Genomic DNA, 10,119 nt, shown 5'->3' on the forward strand with positions numbered 1-10,119 from the left:
GTTATCTCCCAACCAACCGACCAATGGGAACCAGTCCAGGAACAACCTGTCTACAGCAACACCTAGCAAGTGGCAGATACTGGGCTAAGAGACAAGGATACGACAGTGAATCAACAAGGTCTCTCTGTTCACAGAGCTCCGAGATCTTAAGCTAGTGTAGGGAAAGCTAGCTGGAGTAGTAGATTAAACTACAGACTCCTATCTCCCTCCCCCTATTCTCATTCAGTTAGAGGTAGAAGGGGCCTCTACCTTGAACTCTCTCTCTTAGTCCTAGGTGTAATGGCTGCTCCTTACATCGGCTATTCCTATATTTTTTAGATATAAAACCTCGTCTCCTTATATCGGCTGTTCCTATATTTCTTTACTTCTTTTTAACCAATCCTTTGTAACTTCAATCTCCTGTTCTAGTTAATAATTCTTTACATTTAACTTTGCCTGTTCGTATTATTATGTGATTCCTTTACCGCCGTCCAACAAACATTCACGCCCTTCTTCTCCATCTTCACGGGAAAAATATATTTTCCTGCCCCACTGATGTTGGGCTTGGCCACGTGACTTGCTTCGGCCAATAGGATATGAGCGGAAGGGACAGCGTACCGGTTCCCAGCCTAGGCCTTAAGAGGTATCATGTATTTCTACTGGCCCCCAGGACCAACCACCGTCCCTCCGGCCTGGGCCCCCAGATGAGACTGTCCAACCAATCCACAGACCTGGGAGCTTGAGGATAAATTATCAACATTTTATTTTATGTATTTATTCCTTAAAGATTTATTTATCCAATTTTCTAAAATTTATTTATTTTTATAATTTACATCCCAGTTAGCATATAGAACAACAAGGATTTCAGGGGTAGATTCCTTAGTGCCCGTGACCCCTTTAGCCCTTCCCCCCTCCCACCACCCCTCCAGCAACCCTCTGTTTGTTCCCTATATTTGAGAGTCTCTTATGTTTTGTCCCCTCCCTGTTTTTATACTATTCTTGCTTCCCTTATGTTCATCTGTTTTGTATCTTAAAGTCCTCATAAAAATAAGGAACGCTTCACGAATTTCCTTGTGCAGGGGCCAGGCTAATCTTCTCCGTGTTGTTCCAATTTTAGTATATGTGCTGCCGATGTGAGCATTTATTTACTTTTGAGAGAGACAGAGACCACGTTGGCAGGAAGAGGCAGAGAGAGAGGGAGAGAGAGAATCCCAAATAGGCTCCAAGTTGCCAACACAGTGCCCGATGTGGGGCTCGAACACATGAAACCATGAGATCACGACCTGAGCGGAAACCAACAGTTGGATGCTTCACCGACTGAACCACCCAGGGGCCCCAAATTATTAACATTAAAAAATTTTTTTGTTGAATGTTTGTTTATTTTTGAGAGAGAGAAAGAGAGAGAGTGCATGGGCGTGAGCGGGGGAAGGGCAGAGAGAGAAAGAGGGAGACACAGAATCCGAAGCAGGTTCTAGGCTCCGAGCTGTCAGCACAGAGCCCAGTGTGGGGCTTGAACCCACAAACCATGAGATCATGACCTTAGCCAAAGTCGGACGCTCAACTGACTGAGCCACCCAGGCGCCCCCAAATTAGTAACATTTTAAGCCACTGAGTTTGAGGAGGGGAGGGGTAGGGGAATTGTTGCACAGCATTATTGTGGCAATCTTTGATCAATATACTATCTCAGGAGTAGGTGTTGCAAATATAAGATTGAGATGTGGGACAGGGATGAGTAAGTGGGCCTCCAGGAGGTTGGTACCTGTCCCAAGATGGCCAGCAGTACTGTGACATTCCAGGACATTTTTTTCCTTCCTGACATCATAAAATGGTCAGCAAACTTTTCAACAAATAATCCTAGAACAACTGGACGGCCACATGTAAAAAAAAAGACTTTCCACCTTTCACAAAACAACTCAAAACAGATCACAGACTTGAATATAAAACACAAGACTATAGACCTTCTAGAAAATAACACGGGAGAAAATCTAGGTGACCTCGGTCAGGCCTGCGATGACTTTTTAGATACAATACCAAAAGCATGATCCATGGAGGTTGATAGGTTGGACTTGGCCGCAATTTAAAACTTGTGCTCTGCGGAAGACCCTGTGGAGAGACAGAGAAGACAAGGGGCGCCTGGCGGGCTCAGGCTGAAGAGCGTGTGACTCTTGATCGCGGGGTTGTGAGTTCAAGCCCCACGTTGGGTGTAGACATTACTTAAATGAGTAAGTAGTGGGAAAAAAAAGAAAAGGAAAGGAAAGCCAAGCCACAGACTGGGAGATTGTGACATGTGCCACGCTGGTGAGGCTGTGGAACAGGAGCAGCTCTCTGTCATTGCTGGGGGGGAGGCAGAATGGTACAGCCACCTTGGAAGACAGTTTGGGGGTTTCCTACAAAGCTAAATCTGGGCTTACTGTGAGATCTAGCAACCGTACTCCTCGGCGCTTACCTAAAGGAGGCGAAACTTAGGTCCACGTGAAAACCTGTACGTGAATGTTTACAGCTTTGTTCAGAATTAACAACACTTGCGAGCAACCAAGATGTCCTTCAGTAGGTGAATGGATAAACAAACCCGGGGCACCCGGGTGGCTCAGTCGGTTGAGCGCCTGACTTCGGCTCAGGTCACGATCTCGCGGCTGGTGAGTTCGAGCCCCGCGTCGGGCTCTGTGCTGGCGGCTCGGAGCCTGGAGACTGCTTCCGATTCTGTGTCTCCCTCTCTGCCCCTAACCCACTTGCATTCTGTCTGTCTCTCTCAAAAATAAATAAATATTAAACAAAAGTTAAAAAAAAACAAACTGTAATACATCCATACAATGGAAGAGCACTCAGCAATAAAAAGAAGTAAGCTATCAGGCCACAGAAAGATATGGAAGGACCTTTACAATATAAGCTTAACGCTAATGAGCTCAATGCTTACACGGCTACGTGTGGTATGATTCTAACTACAGGTCGCTCTGGAAACCACAAAACTAGAGACAGGTGAGTTGTTGCTGGGGCTTGGGGGAGGCTGGAGAGGGGGCACGGATGGGTAGAACAGGCGGGGTTTCAGGGAGATGAAGCTATTTCATATGATACCGTAATGGTGGCTACGAGACATGAGGCATTCGTCAAACTCCCCGGAACACGACCACACAGAGAGTAAATCCTAATGTAGACTTAAGGCTTTGGTTCATAACAAGGTAGCCATGTTGGCTCATCAGCTGTAACACACCCCCCACTAATGTAAGACACATACCACACTAATGTAACAGGAGAAACAGTGCAGGAGGGGCGGGGTATGGGACTTTGAAATTTCTTAAAAGTATTTGTGTTTCTAATATTTATTTATTTTTGACAGAGAGAGAGAAAGCATGAGCAGGGGAGGGGCAGAGAGAGAGAGAGAGATAGAGACACACACACACACACACACACACACACACAGAATCTGAAGTGGGTTCCAGGCTCTGAGCGGTCAGTACAGAGTCCGACACGGGGCTTGAACTCACAGACCGCGAGATCATGACCTGAGCCGAAGTTGGACGCTCAACCGACTGAGCCACCCAGGTGCCCCGGGACTTTGAAATTTCTGTGTCATTTTGCTGTAAATCTAAAACTGTTCCAAAATACGAAGCCCCCCCCCCTTTTTTTTAAGTCATTGAAAGGAAAAATAAAAATGCAGCAAACATTGATTTGAGAAATTTAGGCCCCATCTACCCCACCCCAATTCTGCCTAGTATATCCGATTACTTCTTTCCATATTTACAGTGGCACAAAATGAAAACAATGCACGCTTCCCATTTTATTTAAAACATTTTGTAGTTACATGTAGAGGTATTTACATTCCACGTTACCACGTTCAACTCATCCACGGAAAATAGTGACGTGAAGAATGCTATCGATGTTTTCACTTTGCAAAAGGGATTTTATGGAGGGTGCCCTACACAAGCTTCACGGCAAAGGACGAGCCGGTGGAAAAACTAAATTTCCCCTTTTGGATCTGTCTCCCGTGTGTGGCGGTAACAGCAATTTCTAGAAGAAAGGTCTTGGTACCGCTGCCAGATCGTAGCTGCGGGAACATACGCCAAGTGGGCTGTTTTCCATGGGGACGACTCATCCAATTGGCGTCACCCTACATTGTGAGCTGCTAAAGATACCGCGGCTCTCAGCGCTAACGTCAAGCGTCTATACAGCTGATTGCTTGCTCTGAGTCCCGAATTGGAAACATGAGCTTGCCCGCGTAAGAAGTTCCAACGAACCTGACGAACGCATCCTCAAATGCTCCTCGTCATCACTTGCTTAAAAAAGCGCCAGTGAGTTTTCATTGTCTCAGGCTGCTGTGGATGGTTGCCTATTAGAGGGAAAAAAAAAAAAAAAAAAAAAAAAGAAAAGAAAATGGACAAAAATCAAGCGGGATATTTCCCAAGGCAGGGTAGAAAGAACCAAGTACAAAAAAGGATAAGAAGTTCCAACGCTGAAAAAAATAGATGGAGATTCCCGAGCAAGAAGCCACATTTTGGGGAAAGCAGGTTGTGTGCTGTTTTATTTTTAAATCGAGATGCCATGAATGAGTCACACACAGCACGGCATGAAGTGTGTACTAACCTCTCTCCCCTGGTTTCGTTTTATTTTTCTCTCCCCTCATTTGCCCTTTGCCCCAGTTCCTTAACTCTTTGAAAGATACATCGCGTTGCGTATTTTCCCCAAATGTTAAAAATACGGTTTGAGACGATGTGGGGTGCAGATGAGTACAAATGTCATATTTCAAAGCACTAATAACTTTCTGGATTTGCTGTGACAGGTTGTTTTAGGCGAGGCTGCATAAAAGAGCTCACACTGAGTTCCTTAACTGAACATAAAAATAAATATTCCAGATTTTAAAAATCAAGATCTAGGGGCACCTGGGTGGCTCAGTGGGTTAGGCATCTGACTCTTGATTTCGGCGCGGCTCGTGGTCTCACCGATCATGGGTTCGAGCCCCACACCCGGCTCTGTGCTGATGGTGCAGAGCCTGCTTGGGATTCTCTCTCTCCTTCGCTCTCTGTCCCTCCCCTGATCTCCCCTGAGAGAGAAACTCTCTCTCAAAATAAATAAGGAAACTTAAAAAAATAAATAAAAATGAAGATCTAAACAGTTCTACCCCAAATTTATATCTCTCAGTATATATATATATATATATATATATGCACATCCTATGTATGTATGTGTGTATGTATATATGTATCTACCTATCATCTATCTATCTAGTGAGACATATAATACAAATTTCTAACTACAGTTTTAGGGGCTCACTGTCCAGATTTATATATCTCTCAGTATATATATATATATATATATATATATATATGTGTGTATATATATATATATACACCCCCATGTATGTATATATGTATGTATCTGTCATCTATCTATCTATCTAGTGAGACATATAATACAAATTTCTAACTACAGTTTTAGGGGCTCACTGTCCAGATTTATATATCTCTCAGTATATATATATATATATATGTACATATATATATATACACCCCCATGTATGTATGTATGTATGTATCTATCATCTATCTATCTATCTATCTAGTGAGACATATAATACAAATTTCTAACTACAGTTTTAGGGGCTCACTGTCCAGATTTATATATCTCTCAGTATATATATATATATATATATATATATATACCCTATGTATGTATGTATGTACGTATCTATCTATCTATCATCTATCTATCTAGTATTTGTCCCGGCTTCTGAATAATTGTCCCCAAATTAAGACATGTTCCCGTGGCGAGAGCGCGAGCTCAAAGAATTCCAGAACTTCAAGTCACGTAGGCTGAGAAGGGGATGGCCGTCGTGCCTGGAAGGAGTCTGGGACTGAATCATACTGTCTTGGGTCCAAAGCCGGACTCTGGCACTGACTGGCTCGTGCCGCCCTGGGCAGGCATGTCACAGGCCCGCTGGAGCCTCGGCCTTCTCGTTTCTAAAACGAGGATAATGATGCCTACCTGGCAAGATAACGTGGAGACTAAACTACTGTCTTGTATTCTAGTGATTAGCACGTGATAAGCGTTCACTGAAAGTAGTTATTTAGGAGTAGATGATAGCTAGAAAAGCAATGTAATGTAATGTAAGACGACGCCTAACTAAGAGCGTGACAGATCAAGGCATGGCTTGAAATTGCTACAACTCCCTGCCCAACCGTGACATTAACATTTACCTGCCGCCCGCTTTTCCTTAGTGAGCCCCTAAGGGCAAATTAAATCCACCAGCGCGAGTGAGCAGGCTGATTGTCTGAAAGGATTGTGGCTCTATTTTCAAAGTTAAATATAAAACAAGAGCCTGCGAAAGACAGCCGAGTTGGCCTGGTTGACATTTTCTACCGAAGTGATCATTAGAGGATTCAAAAGAATTTTGCAAAGTACTGGACACGATGTTCAGCTTCTTTGGAAAGCTGACGAGTACTCAGCAATATAAATAGCAAGTGGGTGACATGACCTTATCTCTCCTTCACCGGATTATGAGTTGAGTAAGGAACCATAAGTTAAATGAGACAATTTTTCAAAGCCTGTTTAAGAAAGCAACATTTCAGTGTTTCTTTCAAGGCTGATTTTTTTCCCCCACCACTGACACATTTTGGGTAATCCTAATATTACCACCTCGGTCAACCAGAGGCTGAGAAAGAGCCAATGTAGGAATATTTTCCCAAACGGGAAATGAGCTCAAAGTGTGGATTCTTTATATGGGCCATGCCACAATCCTAGAAAAGATAAATTGTGGATACTCAACGATTAACCGTGTTCGTTTTACCCACGGGAAGAGGCAAAGTTCTGTTTCTTCAAAAGTTTAATATACATTCTTTCTCACCACACATAAGGATTATAAGATTTCTTTTTTTCTCCGCCTTTTTTTGAGGAAAAATGAGTAGAGATTAAAAAAAAACCCACAATGCCAATTTCGTGAAATGGTCATGACCCATGTTCAATGATAGACTTATCTAATCACTCACCCTTTGGTTAAACAGCAAGCTGGTTCCTGAGTTTATATTTCATGTACTGTGTTCCATATTGCCAGTAGTATAAATTTATTGCTAATATGCGTTATTAATGACGACGCAGCTAGATAAATCAGCTTAACTACTTTAATAGCTCAACTTATTATTTTTTTTAATTTTTTATTATATAGAGAGAGCGAGCGTGAGTGGGCAAGGGGGGTAGAGGGAGAGAGAGATAATCTTTTTTTTTTTTAATTTTTTTTTCAACGTTTATTTATTTTTGGGATAGAGAGAGACAGAGCATGAACGGGGGAGGGGCAGAGAGAGAGGGAGACACAGAATCGGAAACAGGCTCCAGGCTCTGAGCCATCAGCCCAGAGCCTGATGTGGGGCTCGAACTCACAGACCGCGAGATCGTGACCTGGCTGAAGTCGGATGCTTAACCAACTGCGCCACCCAGGCGCCCCTAAGAGAGAGATAATCTTAAGCAGGCTCCACACCGACGTGGGACTCAATCCCACAACTCTGGGATCATGACCTGAGCAGAAATCAAGAGTCTGACGTTTACCAGACTGAGCCTCCAGGCACCCCTAAACATTTTAAATAATGAAATAATTGGCTAAGCTTAGTTATTGTGTATGAACATTTGGGGGAGGGGTGGCTGCTATAATAAAATTGTATAGAACTTTGCTTAATAGAGCTTTCCTTGGGACGGAAACGTTCTCTGTGCAGTGTGGGAGCTTATCTGCCATTGAGCACCTGAAATGTGACAAGTTATGACTCGTGAACTGAATTTGACATTAATTATAATCTAGATTTAAATAGCCACATAGGGGCGCCTGGGTGGCTCAGTCGGTTGAGTGTCCGACTTCGGCTCAGGTCACGATCTTGCGGTCCGTGAGTTCAAGCCCCGCGTCGGGCTCTGGGCTGATGGCTCGGAGCCTGGAGCCTGTTTCCGATTCTGTGTCTCCCTCTCTCTCTGCCCCTCCCCCATTCATGCTCTGTCTCTCTCTGTCTCAAAAATAAATAAAATGTTAAAAAAAATTAAAAAAAAAATAGCCACATAGAGCCTAGTGACTCCTGTGTTGGATGGTGAAGGTTTACAGAGCAAGGTTTAAAACCGAAATAAAAGTCCTGTTATATAAAAAGTATTTCATCTTGTATGAATTGGAACTTCAGTCTCTCTCAGTGATATTTGGAACTTGGTAAGAAACTGCTGAGACCAAAGTACCAAAAGGATGCTTACCTTGTTTTAGGCCAACCAAGAATGTCTTCCTTTTCTGCCACAAAAGGAAGAGATCGCCTAAGTGTAGCTCACATTGCTTTAGCTCCCACGTAATTAGTGAAATATTATTTATTTTTTTTAATCTTTATTTATTTTTGAGAGAGAGAGACAGACAGACAGAAACAGAGTGTGAGCGGGGCAGAGAGAGGGAGACACAGAATCTGAAGCAGGCTCCAGGCTCTGAGCCGTCAGCACAGAGCCTGACGCAGGGCTTGAACCCACGAACTGTGAGATCATGACCTGAGCCAAAGCTGGACGCTCAACCGACTGAGCCACCCAGGCGCCCCAATTAGTGAACTATTATTAATCTCAGACAGCCTGAACATGATAACCAGGATAAGTATGAATATGTTTTGTGTTTGTCAGACATTCATTTCTTTGTAATTACTTTATATTATTTACTTTTTAATTTTTTTAGTTTATTTCGAGAGAGAGGGAGAGAGAATCCCAAGCAGGCTCCATGCTGTCAATGCAGAGCCTGACTCGGGGCTCGAACCCATGAACCGCGAGATCATGCCCTGAACCAACACCAAGAGCTGGAAGCTTAACTGACTGAGCCACCCAGGTGCCCCTCTCTGTAATTATTTTAAAAACTTGAGGTCTGACTTCTTATGCTCCTGAGAAAGGGACATATTCCTTTTGAGAATCACAGCCAGCCCAAAGTTGAACTGTCCATTCTTCATGGGAATTCTACCCCTGCCCATTTGCGGTCTTATTCTCCATTCCAGGCATGGAAGCAGCTTTTTCAGGAAGGACTGCTTTGGCTCATTATCAAGGTGAAAATATTAAAAAGCCCCAAGCAGGAGTCTGGCGGTTGGAAACGAGCACCCAGCCTCCACTGCCCCTGTGGCTTCGTGTCCAGGCTGTTAGGCTTGAGCACGCCCTTGGGGCCCATTGTCTTGCTTGTCCTATACGTCCGCCGTCTTCCAACAGAATGACTTGAAGTCAGCAGTGAGATGAACGGTGACAGCCTCGAATCCTCATCTGTCATGCCACATCCGGGCTTCCCATTCAGACGTAAGGTGATCTGCTGCCTTCTTGATGACGGGCCTGGCTTGGCTTTGCGTGGTTCTCCTTCCCCAGAAGGAGCACTTTTCTCCCCGGAGATTTCTGGAAGCAGCCCACAGAAGCCTTCGCGTCCAACTAGGTCCGCCCGGGTCTTGTGCATCGAGACTACGGAAGCAGTGCACTCCCCCGGGGTGCGTCCCGTGCTCCCGAGGCGGCTGGCCAGGAGGGCCGTGAGCACACACTCTGGGACCGAGAAAGGCTTGGGCATGTTCAGAAGCCTCAACACAGCGTAGCGGCTGCCTCTCGCTGGCAGGACGATGGGCAGAGCCACAGGGGGCTCAGTGCACAGAGTGAGGCCACGCCCTCGGGGACAGAAGAGTCGCAGCAAAGTGTACTTACTATCCACACAACCGGCTCCAACCTACCTCCTCCCGGGCATAACGTTAGTTATAAAATGGCTAAACAGATAAGGACAGCTTGCTAGGCCCTCCTGGCACTCAGTCCTGAATTCAGCAGCGCCACGGAACAGGCTACAGCAGGAATCAATCGCAGATGTGTCACGGTTTTTTCTTAAGGGGAACATAAAGCCCATGAACCACCGTCTACTTCTTTGGGAGTTGAAACTCATCTGGCTTTGGCCAGAGCGTTCGCTGCAGCAACGGTGTGCATGGATGCTGTGGGTGGCTCCATCTGTCCCCCGCGTTCGCACACAGGTCAGCCCAGGGCCTTGAAAGAAGCAGCGGGCCCCCTACCATGTAAGGAGACCCTCTGATGGACTGATAAACATCCATTCAATTACAGCTTCAACTAACACAGAATTCAGATCAGCCTCATTTCTCTTAGATTTTTTTTTAACTAATCAAATACTTACATAGAGTAACATGC

General features: G+C 44.7%; 1 pseudogene; it reads right to left on the bottom strand.

Annotated features, from left to right (window-relative positions):
- Window positions 1-1,022: 1,022 nt before the first annotated feature.
- On the bottom strand, window positions 1,023-1,120 carry LOC121044627 (uncharacterized; annotated as a pseudogene).
- Between the last annotated feature and the right edge of the window lie 8,999 nt (window positions 1,121-10,119).

Source organism: Herpailurus yagouaroundi, unplaced genomic scaffold (genome assembly GCF_014898765.1).
Source record: "Herpailurus yagouaroundi ecotype Mexico unplaced genomic scaffold, PumYag 188, whole genome shotgun sequence".
Classification (NCBI taxonomy): domain Eukaryota; kingdom Metazoa; phylum Chordata; class Mammalia; order Carnivora; family Felidae; genus Herpailurus; species Herpailurus yagouaroundi.